We start from the raw sequence: 15,628 nt of genomic DNA on the forward strand, positions 1-15,628 counted from the left end.
TCAGGGCCCCAGAGACTCAGAAAAAGCTTTTCTTTTTCCTTCCTCCTTAATTGCCTAAAAGAATTTAGATAGAAGTCCTGCTCTAGGATGACAACTGTCATGAAACGAGCAGGAAGAACATGAGGCAGGTATGGTCAGCTGGGGGCAACTTGGCTGGGCCTGGAGATCAGAGTCCTCTCTGAGTTTTATTATTTCCACATGACAAGGGAAACATTTGTTTACCAAACATTTGCTCTTCTCATCTTCCTGTAAAATGTCTTCCTTCCCTTTGAAGTCCCAGACCCTTTGCCTTCGCTCAGGAGGGCATATAAGCCTTGATTGTCTGACTGCCCGTGGGTCTCATATTCTTATGGGAGTCCCCATACACATGTTAATTAAATGTGTTTTTATTCCTATGAATCCATCTGATGTCCATTTAATAACACACCAGCCCCAAAATCCTAGAAATGGAGAGAGAAAAAATTTTTCCCCTATGTCTTCAATTCCTGTTATTCCTTTGTTTAAGATGTGGTAGTTCCAATCTTTGCCTCAGTGTTTATATGATCTCTTCCCCTGTGTCCATATATGTCTCTGTGTCCAAAACTCTCTCTTCTTATAAGACAAGGACACCAGTCATTGGATTGGGACCCACCTTAGTCCTTTATGGTTTCATCTTGAACACATTTGCAAAGACCCTATTTCCAAACACAGGTGCATTAGCAGGTACAGGGAGCTAGGACTTCAACCTAATTTTTTGTGGACACAATTCAGCCCACAACATGGGCCAAAGTATTTTCATCTGCTGCCAATGTTAGATTCCTAAATAGAAATTCATTCTTTCAGTTTAAGCTTGATTAACATTCTGGCAGTCATAAAATTTTCAGCCAGAAAGAGCCCTAAAAGGTATATAGTTAATTTCACAGGGTTTTATCTGTCCAGTACCATTATTACCCCTCCTTCCCATCTTACATAGGAGGTAACTGAGTATTGTGAAAGAAACAAAATCAATTTGATTGCTCACAACTATTGGATTGTTTTAGGTAGCTATAGGTAAATATCATTGACAATCAACTTTGTTCCAGGTTATAACGAACCCAAGTTTCCAAGTAAATTTTGCCTCATACTTAATATCAAGCAGATACAAAAAAAGAGTCACACTACCTGTTATATACACTTGATTAAATACCAACCAGATCTCTATTCTTCTAAGTACTCTTACAACACATATCATAAAATATGTATTCAAGGCAAAAGCAGCAATATTATGGGAAAAGTAGCAGAAATCAGCTAACCTCTATTTGAAGTCAAATGAGAAAACCCTCCAGTAAGTGTCTTAACACAGGACCTGCAGAAGTCTTCTAGTCTGGGACGTCATGCTGGTGGGTAGAGACTATTAGACATGATATATTTTTATATCTGTTCATGTAAGGACATATTTACCTATATAATACTTTTACATAGTCTACATATCTGAAACATTATGCATTCCAACAATCTCACTTTTAATTGCTAAATATTTCTCCAGGGTCAACAAAAACAAAACAAAAAACAAAACACACACAAAGATATTTCAAGCACTTATAATAAGCTTGCCTGATGTATACAAAAATCAAAAATGTATACAAAAATTTATGAAAACAAGATTTGAATCAGCAAGCTACAATGCCAATTACAGAAGTCACAATACAATGATTATAGGAAAATAACTTTTAAAAATAGATTTATCTGTAATAGTTTCAAAATAGAAAAAACAAAATGTCCATCAAAAGTAAATAAACAATACATGGTAAGCATACATACAACAAATACTGCATAGCAGTAAAATTTTTAAAAAAAGCTATTGGTGCACTCAAAATATGGATGAATGACACATTATTATGTAGGGTACATAAATCAGGCATGAGTGCTGGCGAGTTTGTGGAGTAAAGGGAACCCTAGTCTGCTGTTGGTGGGAATGCAGACTGGTGCAGCCACTGTGGAAAGCAGTTTGGAATTTCCTCAAATAGCGAAAAATGGAACTGCCTTTTGACCCAGTGATTCCACTGCTGCGATTATACTCTAAGAATCCCAAAACCACCAATTCAAAAGAATCTATGTACCCCAATGTTCATAGCAGCACAATTTACAATAGCCAAGTGCTAGAAGCAACCTAAGTGCTCATCGGTAAATGAGTGGATCAGAAAACTATGGTACATTTACACAATGGAATACTACACAGCAGAAAGAAAGAAAGAGCTACTACCCTTCGCAACAGCATGGATGGAACTGGAGAGCATTATGCTAAATAAAATAAGCCAGGAGGGGAAAGACAAATACCATATGATCTCACCTGTAAGTGGAACCTAATCAGCAAAGCAAGCAGGCAAAGAAAATATGACCAACAACATTGAAAGAAAGAAGAAACCAACAGGGACAGGAGGGAAGGAGGGAGGGAGGAGGGTAGCGGGGAGGGGAAGAGGAAGGGTCAGATCAAGGAACAGTTGTGAAGGACACATGGACAAAGCAAGGTAGAGAAGGATTGAGGTGGGGAGGTGGAGGTGGGTGAGGCAGGGAAAGTGGTGGTGAGTAAATGGAGACCAATGTATTTGAAAAATTAAAAAAAACTAATTAAAAAAATCAGGCAGAAAAAGAGGACATATTACATTATCCATTTACATAGAAATTGCAAAGTAATATATAGTGACAAGAAGCAGATCAATTATTACCTATAGTGACAAAAAAGAACCAGAGTAAAGGAAGGAATGGATTACAAAACGACATGAGGGTATTCTGGGAGGTAACAGATATATTTGTTATACTGATTGTGGTGAAATTTTGAATATATACATACTGTACATGTGTCACACCTCATCAAATGGTACCTTTAATATGTGCATTTTATTATATGTAAATAAGACCTCAATAGGTTGTTTTAATAATGTAATCATTATTAGGAATTTTATCTCTAAACCATATAAGAGAGAAAGAAGCCCAGAGGGAGCAGAGGAAAGATATGGGCTCCTGCAACTTTATTTGAAAGTGAATTTAAGATGCACCTGGAAATGCATCACGATCCCTGGATCTTGGTCATATATGAGCCAAGAATGTCCCCCCTTCTTGTCTAAGCATTCAGAACAGGTATTCTGTTGCTTGTAACAGAGAACCCTGGCTAAAGCAGGTAAATAAAGTTGGATACACTAAACCTGGGCATAAAACAAGTTTAAAAATTAGCTATTTCAATGATTAATGTGTCATGTCACAGCTTTTCACTTAGTGAAAACATTTGACCCCAATCAATAGTTCCTTTTAGGGTCTTGATGATCCTTAGGGTTCTGTGTATACCCAGTATATTCTGATCAATATTTGCTACTAGATTTTAGAATGAGTCCAAAGACCTGAATCTCCATTCTCCCCTCAACAAGATGATGTGTGTAACTAGGTTTGAATTTTAATGGACGGGGTCTCAGTATATAGTGTTGCCTGAATGACAGCAATTTGCAGGTTTGCTTCACAAAGATAAAGAAAATAGAATATCCCCAAGATCCAAATGTCAGCTCTTCCAAGAAGCCTTATTTCCTTTCCTCTCCTCTCAAGAGAATGTAATTGCTCTTGATAGTGATATTTATTTTTCCTTCTTTCTCCTCAGAGTCCCTTTTCTCCCCCAAAGACTTAGTTATTTGGAAAACAGAAGCATAGATACAGGGACCAGACTGATAACTGTCAGAAGGGCCGGGGAGGGGCTGGAGGAAAGAGGGTGAGGGATGAGCGGAAGAAGTGTATCCCAGACCTGTGAACAGGGACAGCAGATCTGATGGTCTGAGGGAGGGGTTGAGGTGGGGCTGGCTGGCAGTCCGGGAAAGGAAAACTGTAATAGCATAAACAATAAAATAAAATAATAAAAAACTTATATGGCAATATGAGGATTAATTTAAATATAGTTTGAAAAATTACGTTCATTTGCTAGAGCTGCCATAAAAAAAAAAATAACCAGTCTGGTGGCTTAAATAGCAAAAATATATTTTCTCACAATTCTGGAGGTTAGAAGTCCAGATGAAGATGTTGGCATGTTTGGTTTCTTCTGAGGCCTCTCCCCTTGGCTTGCCTTTGGCCAAGTCTTCACTGTGTCCTCACGCAGCCATCCCTCTATGTTGCCTGTGTCCTAATCTCTTCTTTTAAGGAAGTCATGTTGTATTAGGTCTCACGGAAACCCGAACAACTGTATTTTAACTTCAGTACCTTCTCAAAGGCCCTATGTTGAAATACAGTCATATTCTAAAATATTGCGGGTTAGCGCTTCAACATGTGAATTTGGAAGGAAACAATGCAGCCCACCACCGAAATACGAATGCCATGTTTTCTGCTTCCTTATTTTTCCTCTCAGACAGGAAAAGTTCTGGGAGAATATCCCTCAAAGATCACCATATACATCATGCAATACATATTTTTAAACTTCTAATAATGGTAGGCATGTTTACTTTGGAGTTAGATAATCAAGTTATTATTAATAATCATACATCAAGTTGAAATGCCTAAATAGTCTTATAAAAGACACTCCATTACACATATCAAAGACATTTGTTTGGGCTTGATAATCAATGGTTACCTTCATATTTTCCCAGCATAACAAGTTATCAGTCTGATCAAATAAAATATCCCTAAAGGGAATTTCCTCTTCTAATACGCCTCCTCATCCAAATATTTAAGATAATGTATGCATATTCCCAACCGCCTTGTACTTTTGCTTTATTCTACTTCAAATGTAACCAAACATTATCTCATTTGGTATTTCCCTTGGTTTATGACCTTCTCCTTGACAATATGCAACATGAAACTCCATTGAAATTCCCTTTTAAAGTTCTCTTTGCTGAGTCCCCCTGCCTACCTCTGCTTCCTACTCTTCTCCTCAAGAGGGAAAGGTCCTTGGCTGCCTCTTCTGTAAGAGGGTAATTAGTGGGAAATCCTTGTTAGACCACTGTCATTGATGCCAGTGAGAAAATTTAGTAACTGCTGGGACACAAAAGCATATGATGCTCAGTCTCTTTCTGAAACTATGTACTTAGATAAACTCTGTGACTCATTTCACTTTCAGCACATGCCATCCTGCCATTTGCCTGACTGGCATATGTCAGGTTGTACCGAGATGAGCATTCCCATAGATATTTATAGGACAATCTCAGCAGGAATCCAAAGGCTAAGAATACTTTCTGAAATATCTCAATGCCTCAGAAAAAGAACATGAATAAAAGATAAAGATTAGTAAAGATACAATAAGTCCTATAAATTATTTTTCTCTGGGATAAAGATCACAAAACTAAGCTGTTTATTCACTTTTTCCTTTGTCACTCACTGTCTGAACATGTTTCATGCCTCAGTTTCCTCAAATGAGGTATTAACATTCCTGAAAGAGTATATCATGCATAACCAACAATGATAATAACCTTGACCATATGAAAATTTATTATAAATACTATGTGCATTCCACATGCTAGTGAAAATAATAATGACAATCTCTATTAAGGTTTCTACCGTACAGAATTTCATAGAATTGCCATTCTTGTAGTCAGAAAATACTGAAAACAATTTCAGTCTAAAGAAAGATTAGAAACTTAACCCAGGGTATAGGGACTGAAAAATTTTCATATAACTGTCAGGTTCTTCTGTAAAATTTTATATACTATATTTACCTTTCCACAGTTCCCCAAATTTTCATAAAATAATTTTGGTAGATTTAAAAAAAACCTTTATGGTTTATATTGTATGTAACAAGACATAAAATATGTCACTGCACAGAAAAATTTACTAATGTAAGCAATTTTTAGCCATATTCTTCACTTTTTTCCTCATTCAAGTTTCTTAGGTAATAAAGAAGAGTGGACCGATGTGACCTTCATGAAAACACCTTCAGAAAAATCAGTCTATTTACTCCTAGAAGCCCAAGACACACAAACATCTGCTGTTTCCATATTTTGGTTTTCTTGTTATTATTTTTAAACCTTTATCTTTCAGATTCACAAAAAATACTAAATTCAAAATACAGAATATCTTAAGTGCCCAAAATTGAAAATTGATGGCACATTGCAATATCATATTACTCAAAGGTGATGTGATTGAATTGAGTTGATGTGTGCATACTATTCCACTGATTTATGTAACCTGAAGTCAGGGTGAAGTCCTGGTCCAAGAACAGTAGCACTAAACTTGAATACATGTACCAATTCAGTTATAAGTATAAAGGATTAAATATGAGGCTGTAGTGACATTGCCCCCAAGAATGTATAACTTCTAAACATTACCAGTGAGAAACGTGTTAAATTTTTTTTCTTACAGATTAAAAGCTTTTATTGTAAAACTAGTTTTCAAGTTTTAAATGAATCTAGAGGGTAGAAAAGATGAGGAAATAAGTTTTAAAGAAGCCAAAAATTTTGTTAGTGCTGCCTAGCAATTTTAGTATATTGTTGTGGCTCATTCAATCTCCATTCCTCCTAGACTATTTCATATCTTTTTCTTTCCTTAAACCTGAACTACTTCTTACCTCTTATTGTGTGCTGAGGATACTGATTACTTTTCCACTTAGAAAATGAAAGGAATGAAAAGAGAGCTATTTTACACTCCTGCACCTCCTGCTTCTGTACGCTGCCTCCATCTCCCTCCATACACTGTTTAGTTCCTGGGAACTGATGGGTGAGGGCAAGGCCAGTGCTTTGACCTAAGACCAGCCTTTCCCTTATTAATGTTACATTTCTCATCCACTGAATGATAGGGCTCCACTCATGTCTCCCTCTCTCTCTTCCACTCAATTTTGCCCCTCTACTGGATCATTTCTATCAAAACACAAACATGCTATAATATATCCTAAAAAGATAATTTATTTTAATGAAATCTAATTCCCCCTACTTTCCTTTTCAGCTCCTATTCTATTTCTCTTATCCCTTTTACACCAGAAATCTTTGGCACTGGTGCCTCATTCATTCTTTCCCCTTTCATTCTTTTTATTCTTCCTTTATTCTTCCTTTAACTCATTGTAATGAGGTTTTCGTTCCCATTGCTCCTTCAAAACAACTCTTTACACCACCTGGAACATTTGCTCATTCATTCATTCACTCAACAAAGATTTTGAGCACTTATGATGTCTCAAGAGAAATCATCAGAATCACTTTTTTTTTCCTTTTGCCTTGAGAATAAAATATTAGACTATCCTAGGGAGCATAACTGGATAAATCTTTGTACACTTTCAGCAAAATTACTCTGATGAGCAAGTTTTGTGTCCCTAATTTACCATTTATCAGAGGAGACGGGAAGCACAGACACTCCCAAACAGGCCTAGGATATGTTGACAGGTGAGCACACTCCCCAGGCGGTGACACTCTAAACCTGGCCCCACGCTAAATTTCTTTTGACTATAGACTTCAAACATGCAAACAATCTCAATGCACAGACTTCTTTTAATCAATTTTATCTTCATCACTGTCGCAGCCTCCAAGACAGCATGCCTAATGCTGAATGGCTTCTAGGCATTATATTTTAGGTTATGTAACTATTTTTTTTTCCATTTCTGTTTTCAAGTGCCTTGATCATATAGACTCCAAAAGATTCCTTAATTATTATGGCCCCCTTTATTTCCAATAACTTTTTTTTTAAAGTACCCAAAACATTTCAGGGACTAGTCTAGAGAAAGAAATGCTGACTTTGGGCATTGGAATGGTGCTTCAGGAACATACTTATTTGCCTTGTCAAAGAATGACTTTGCCAAGGAATTTGTAAGTTAGTAGAGGGGCACTCTTTTTCTTTCTGCTTCTCCCAAAAATGTTTTTTTTTAAATGGAAATCAACTATTAATATTTGGCAACAAGTAATTTGAGTCCTAACTTTCAGTCTGAATAATAAACTATAATGATCAGTTACTATATAGCCTCAACTGATAAACGGTGTGCAGTACCAGTGACAAAAGTATGATCTGATATATTTCAAGTTCATATGGAAGGCATTCTGTTCAACAGCAACCCAATGTGATGAGAATAGCCTTTCCATCCAGAGACCTGAAAGATTCATCTGAAGAACATCCTCTTTTTAAATATTTCAAATTTAAATCCTTATTAGGCCAACTGATTACTTCTGATATTAAGAAAGAGAATAAGGTAAAAGCTATTTGGAAACAGCCCAAATACCCATCAGTAGATGAGTGGATAAAACAGCTATAGTACATTTACACAATGGAATACTACATGGCCGTAAAAAAGAAAAAGTTTACTTTTTGTGATAGCGTGGGTGGACCTGGAGAACATTATGCTAAGTGAAATAAAGCGGTGAGAGAAATATTGACCCAAATACCATGTGATTTCACCTATATGTGGAATATAATGAATAACTTGAAGTAATAAGCAAAATAGAGACATATATATAGGGAGCAGGCTGGCAGCTTGCGGGGCTGGGGTGGAGAGATCAAGCCAAAAAGCAGAAGGACTCATGGGCACAGCCAACCATGGTGATTGTGCAAAGGAGGGGAATGGTGGAGGTGGAAGAGGGTCTAAGGGGGATAAATGGTAATGGGGAAAATACAATAAAAAATAAACTATTAACAAAAAGCAAAAGCTGCTCTGGAGAAATAATAATGAACCTAACACATAAAATGCAATAAGGTGTTACATGAAAAAATTGAGAACTGCTTTGATTTGAACACACAAAAATAACAAAACTACATAATCTTCTATTGCATAACCTCAGAGCCATGTACCAAAAATAACAATACATTTTCCAATGAGGTACTGATCTCTAGGCTGGATGCCTATAGGTATATTATCAATGCTTCTAATTCCTCGTCCTTTTTTGACTTCCTCAAGTGGAAAAAAAAATCAAGCATTTGAAATTTTTAGTAACCCTTAAGGATATTTAAAACAGGTTTTCTCCACTGCAGGGTAGTAGCAGATTGGAATCTTCCTAACATACCTCTAGCAGTTTATGCTGGCAACAAAGCAATTTTAAACAGCAGATGGTTACTTATATATCACAGATAAGGTCAGGGGAGGAAGCTAGTGATACACCAACTGTTACGGCAGCTCTGGGAAAACTTGAAAATTAGAGCAAAGCTTATGGAGATTGAATGTTTATGAGCAATAGGAGAGAAAAAGTGAGCAGAAACAAAAACCTTCATAGGAAAAAAAAAAAAGGTTAATGTGGCAGGTGGATTGGGCCAGCTATTCTTCCCTGAGGAGAGAATAAAAGCATTTGATAATTTCGTGCTGCATAATGTGTACACCATCAGGAGAGTGCAGTGTGGACACAGAGTTCTGTAATGAGGCAGGTAAGACTCATCCTGTGCTCCGCTGAGAATACCTCAACACTGCAATTAGTAGATGGGTCCCCTCTGCACACACAGCCAGGCCCGTATTCCTCAGCCCAGCTTTCCTTCCTTCTCTGTTCATCACAGCGGTCCCCCCACCCCTTATCCTTAATATATACCAGTGGTTTTCCACCTTTTCCAACTCATGGCACATAAAATTAATTACTAAAATTCTGTAACACACCAAAAACATACTGTATTTTTTGCTGATCTGACAAAAAAAATAGGTATGATTTTGATTCATTCATACCGGATGGCTACTTTTGTGTTAGTTGTTATCATTTTTTATGTGACAGTCTAAGGAAAAGAAGCCAGCATCCCTGACTAAACTGTCAAGTATTGCACATTTTAAAAATTCACTTTTGAAAATCCCTGATCTATACCAATTATACAAACTTATTAATAAAAAATTAACTTACTGTATAGCATGTGGCTAATGCTCTCATTTGCTCACAGCTTTCACTGAGCAGCCTAATATATAAATATGATTTGGAATGGATTACAGAGGTTGTAGAGTTCATTTTATTTCAGAGCAGGGCAAAATCATCTTTTATAGCTCATTTGATACCCAATGCCCATTTTATTTAATCTATGTATTTCCTCATCTGCAAATGGGAATAATTATGGTTCCTGCTTCACAGATTTGTGGTGAGGATGTAATGAGGAACATAAAGCCCTGGAAGAGCAAGCGCCCTGTTGGTTACCCAGTGTTATTTTTAGTGTTGCTGTGTTGACACGATTTACTGCGAGAACACTGCTGAGCCATTACTGCAGACTTTCTCTCTCTTTAAAAACTCTAATTTCCCTCCTTCTACCACCGCAGCAAATAATTAAAAAAATAATTATAGCTAACATTTAGTGTTTATTATGTATCAGGCATTACTTAGAGTGCTTTTTTATATGTATGAACACATTTATTGTGACAACAATGCTACAATGAAGATACTAATGTTAAGCCTAGTTTATGTGATGGAGGCACAGAGAAGTGAAAACCATTGTTCTGGGGAAACGTAGTTAAAAATCGGTAGAACTCAGCTTAGGACCCAGGCTGCCTGGTTGTAGGTCCACATTTTTACGCAGCCAACTATGTTTATTCTCACAGTACTTTACCTCCGTGTCTCAGCACTTTCATTCTCATCACTAGCTCAACTGAGCTTGTCACCTGTTCTTTGACTTGACTGCCTCCCATGGGTTCTGCTCTGTAATTCTCTTTTTCTTTTCAAGTATTTTTAATTTCTCCCATTTCACTGACTTTTCAGCTCCTTTCCAATCAGATTTCCTTTGTCTTTAAAATAAATAAATGTGACCCTTCGATCAATGTCTCCGTTAATCAGACTCCAACTTCTCCCATTTTCATCCGTATTGAGATTCATGAAGACAGTGCTGCACCTGCTGCCAGTGGCTGTAAGCACATTCCCTGCACTCTGTCCGCCTCCTCTCCCACCACACCACAGCCACTGGTCTCTGGCAGTTACTGTGTCCCGCGAAATCTAGGGATCTCCCTTGGTTTGCTCGTCCCTAGGGAGGCAGAGCCCATAAAAACAGCTATTCCATGCAGTGAGTGAAGTAAGATAAACACTAGGGCAAATAGTATAAAATACTTCCTTAAAAATTCATATTCTTTGCTTTACTTCTACTTATTAGCTCTTCAGGAGCTACTTCTGATTACTTGGAACTTAAACGGCCTATTCTCATATAAATTTTATCAATATCTTTGGAATAACTATTCATTTCTCTATTTTTGAAGATTTTTTTGGTTCTTTTTTTTTGGCATTTCCTTAACCTTGTTCTACTATCCTACACTCTAAAAATAGGTAATTAGCATAATATCTGTGACCCTCCATTTGTGAAAGCAACTGACATTTAAGAACTATTGGAAAAGGTGTCATTAAACTGTAATAATTACCTATGGACTTTTTAAAGATAATTGCTAATTTAAAAATATTCATGATTTGATACTGTGTGAGGTTTAAAAATATATACTTTTATAAAAAAGTCCCTAATTACTTAAATCTTAAATAAATTCAGCATCTATGAAAACATATTTCCTCATTGAACAATGTCATTTCCTTACTGGATTTTAGACTCAGCTTTTAAAGGGAGTCTTTTTATCCCTCAAACATGTAACACAATGTCTAATATAGAATAAATCCTCAATAACTGTTTGTTGAAAGAATGCATAAATCCATGGTGGGTTGAAAAGAAATAGGAGAATATTTTTATAGTCTCTCTTGCTTCCCATCACATGTTTCATTTAATAATTGTGTGGTATTCCAGGAGAAGAATCTTGGAAATTGAAATAAAAATAGATGGAAAAAGAAAGTCTAGGTACACCATAGTGACGTCCCCTTATTCCACCCAGTTCTAGACTAGCAGCCAGGCTTTCCCAGGAAACAATAGTTACATAGTCATATCAATTATGCTAAAACTACGTTGGATTCTGTGTTAGGGTTCTCTAGAGAGACAGGAACAATAGGATGGATGTCCATCTACCTATATCTACATATCTATATGGATATACACATATATAAAGAGATTTTAAGTAAAGAATTAGCTCACACAACTACAGAAGTGACAAGTCTCAAGACACAGAGCAAGTCAGCAAACTTGGGACCTGGGAAGGCCAATGATGTAGTTCCAGTCTAGAGGCTGACAGCTTCAAAACCCAGGTTCTCAGTTCAAATCTTGAGACAAAAAACACCCAATGTCCCAATTTGAAAGCAGTCAAATAGGAGGAAATTCCTCTACTTGAGAGGTTCATTCCATTCAGGCCTTCAATTGATTGGAGGAGGCCCATACACATTAGGGCCTTTACTCGGTTATCAATTTTAAGGTTAATCTCATTCAAAAACACCCATCACAGAAATACCCAAAATAACATTTCACTAAACATCTAAGCATCCCATGGTGTGGTCAAGTTGATGGATGATATTAACCGTCATGGGTTCTATAAGAGTGGAGTGTATAATGGGGATAGGAAAAAAGAAAGAAAGAAGAAAAGAAGTTATTAAGCAAGCAGTTAATTCTAAAATTTATGAATAATAATCTAGCAATAAAAGCATATTTGAAACTGAATTAGAATATTTTGCAATATAAGATAATACGAATTTAGAACAGTGCCTAAAATACTGTAAGAACTCAATAAATTAGGTATTATTTCTCAAAGGTTAGTATTCTTAATTTATATGCTATGTTCTTTATTTTAATTGTAGTTTTATATTTTTGATATACATTTTTCAAGTGTTTTCAGTTTTTAATATTAAGTAATTAATTTTTCATATAATACATTCTAAGAACCAAATATGAGTTTCAATGAAGTGGGTAAAAAGATTTATGGTCAGGTCCTGCCAAAGCACCATGGTGAATTGTGAAATTGTGAATTTTGAGGTCCTAGAGAACTCATTCAAATGCTAGACTCACCTCTTTACAATGCTGAGATCTCATTCATGTTATTCCACATGTAGAGTTTTACTCTGTGAAATAGAACAGTAATAACTAACTCGAAGTTTTCATATGGCTTTCATATATAACACCTAGCACGTAGAGACCAGATGTATTCAGAGTATAATTCTTTCTATTTCCTCTGAGGCCTGGACAGGCTGATAAGAAGTATACATATTATAGACTGATTTTGTGCAAGTTACTTAGATTTTTTGTCCCTCAGTTTTATTTTAATCTATAAATTGAGGATGATAATAGTACTTGTCTCTCATGAGTGCTGTGAAGATTAATTGAGTGAAAACTATTAATGTGTATAAAGTTTTAAAAGCATCCCTCCTATTAGTCCCACTAATGGGAGCTATTTAAGTATGATAATAATATTAATAATAATACCACAGTAATAGTCATTATTGTTGTGGTATTGTTTGCCTCCAGAAATAGTACTATTAGCCACAACTAAAACAAAGAGCAATTACTATTTTTCCCCAATGTATGGCATGAATATAAATAAGTGATTTACAGAAGGAGATCAGAAGACAGGAATCTATTATATAAATTGCCTAAAAAAAATTAGTGGACATTGGATGCTGGTTGTGAGGAATTTTGTCGAAAGATTTGTCTATTCTATTTCCCAAAGTGAGAAACTCTTTAAGACAAGAACTCTGGAAATTTACATTATATTCTTAAAGTTAAGGGACAATGATTGGTACATAACATCACTCCCAAAAATCACTTTCAAAAAGGCTGGCTGAAGAGGCCTGAAAACTAGTCTTCTAGTACAGATTTAACAACTGCCAGTCCTTCCCCACTGGAAAAAATGTTTAAAAGACCTGATTTGTGGCATTTGCAAGTTTCTATTGTGTAAATACTCCTACCATGGTAAATATCAAGGTGCCATCATAAGTACCTAAACACAGGGTGGGGAATTTACGCCACTGGCTTTCATGAGACCCCGGAGCAAGCTGCATTCCCAGAGTAAGTACGACCTTTTAACGGTTGGCGTTCCAGCAGGGAAGGCTGCCTCCGCAAAAGCATCCCACACAGGGCCAGCGTTCAATGCAAAGACCCAACATTAAGTTAAAACTGAGCCCATCATGTAAGGCCTTTTGGGCGCCTTTACTGTTTCTCTACTCCCCTATTCCTGACACTGCAGAGAATAGAAATGTGAGGTGAAAAATTCCAAAGAGCAAGGTCAGAAGTATATCAGGAGAAAAAAAAAAGGAAGACAACCAACCATGAGTTTCTTTCCTAGCACTGTCTATGAGAGTAGATTTAAATTGAACAATGATCTGTATTTTTATAAGAAAGCCCTAGTCTTTTTGTTTTTGGTATTTGAAAGTTTCCTAAAAGCTACGCAGCTTGTCCAACTTAACCTACGACAAGGAAAGAATAAGAATAACAAATTTTTAATTGAAATCCCAAACATAGCGGTAAAAAATAAGAGAGTTGTATTCAACCTGTGCCCAACCTCATCTAACTAGTTTAATAAATTGTTTCTATAAGTAATATAGAAAATCAATCAAGAATGAATGAGTGAATGCCTAGCAGAGACATAATTTTAATAAAGGAAAGTAATTGTCACAACTAAGCCCAGCTTATCTGGGCTCGCCTCTGCTAATACAGTCACGTTGTCAGAATTAATTACTCCCTCTGACCCCCACAGATGGTGATGCTTCCTATAAAACTCTTAGCATAGTCTTCCTTGGGTTTCCTCTTGGTGACCTAATCTCCCCTGACTGTGAGCATTTAGACTTAAAATCATGTGTTTATTTTTTGAATAGTGCGCTGCTTAGAACAAGGTACACTTTTTACCTGTGTGTAGCTATGTACTATAATAATGTACTTGGGAAACATTTGTTTCTTTTACTAGATTGAAAAGACTCTTTCTTCTTCATATGGGATTAATTTGCATTATTTTGTACTGGCAATGTAAAGGTCTATTCTAATTAGAATCAGCTTAATTCTAATTTCAGTCAATAAAATAATAAATTCCACTCAATTAAAATGAAAACCAATGACATTTTATTATCCAGTGTGGAAGATTCACAACTCATTCCTACCTGATAAGTGAGCAAAAGTTGGAAAAAGTACATTTAAATAAATACTGAACACATTAAAGCCTTATCTCCAACACCATAGAGTATTCCACCCTATGATGAATGCTTTCCCCTTGGAATTTTATGCCATAACAAGGATAATTCTTAATTGCATTGTAATATCATTAAGGAAGATAAATGTTCTCAGACATCTTATCATTTATGTGAATTAATATAAACTATATACTAACTACCATTTTGTGGCAACAAAGAAGAATACCATTACTTTCCCAATTTATTGCAATAAAGTCTGTTAGCTCTTGCTCACATTCATTCTGTGGTCTGAAATCTATGAATCATTTCACTTGTATATTGGGCTTATCTTTGATCATTCTAATGGAATTTCCTAGTTCCTGCTCTTGATGTGCTCACTGCCTTTCTAAATGTGCTACATGCACAGCTTTCCACAGGTCAGTTGACTAACACTTTATAGTTGTTCTGGACAAAAACCTTGGCATCATCCATGATACCTTTCTTTTTCTCACACTTTACATCTGTTCTTTCAGGAATCCTGTTGACTCAACCTCTAAAAATATATGTGGAATCTGACCCTTTTCCTTGATCCAAATTACCATCTGAAATAGTCACCAAACTGGTATTCCTATTTGTACCTTGCCCCTTTGCTGATATTTTCTCCCACAGTGAGCATTACCTTCTTACTAAAAATATTAATCCCTTTTAAAAAATTATATTTATGGTTCAATGGCTTTCTCCTCTACTACAATGTAAGCTCCACTAGCATAGGCATTGTTTTCTCCTTTTTGTTTACTGACGTATCAAAGGCACTTAAAATAGTA

The sequence above is a fragment of the Pteronotus mesoamericanus genome, unplaced genomic scaffold (assembly GCF_021234165.1).
Source record: "Pteronotus mesoamericanus isolate MK-2021 breed Mesoamerican mustached bat unplaced genomic scaffold, CSHL_Meso_final contig_56, whole genome shotgun sequence".
Lineage (NCBI taxonomy): Eukaryota > Metazoa > Chordata > Mammalia > Chiroptera > Mormoopidae > Pteronotus > Pteronotus mesoamericanus.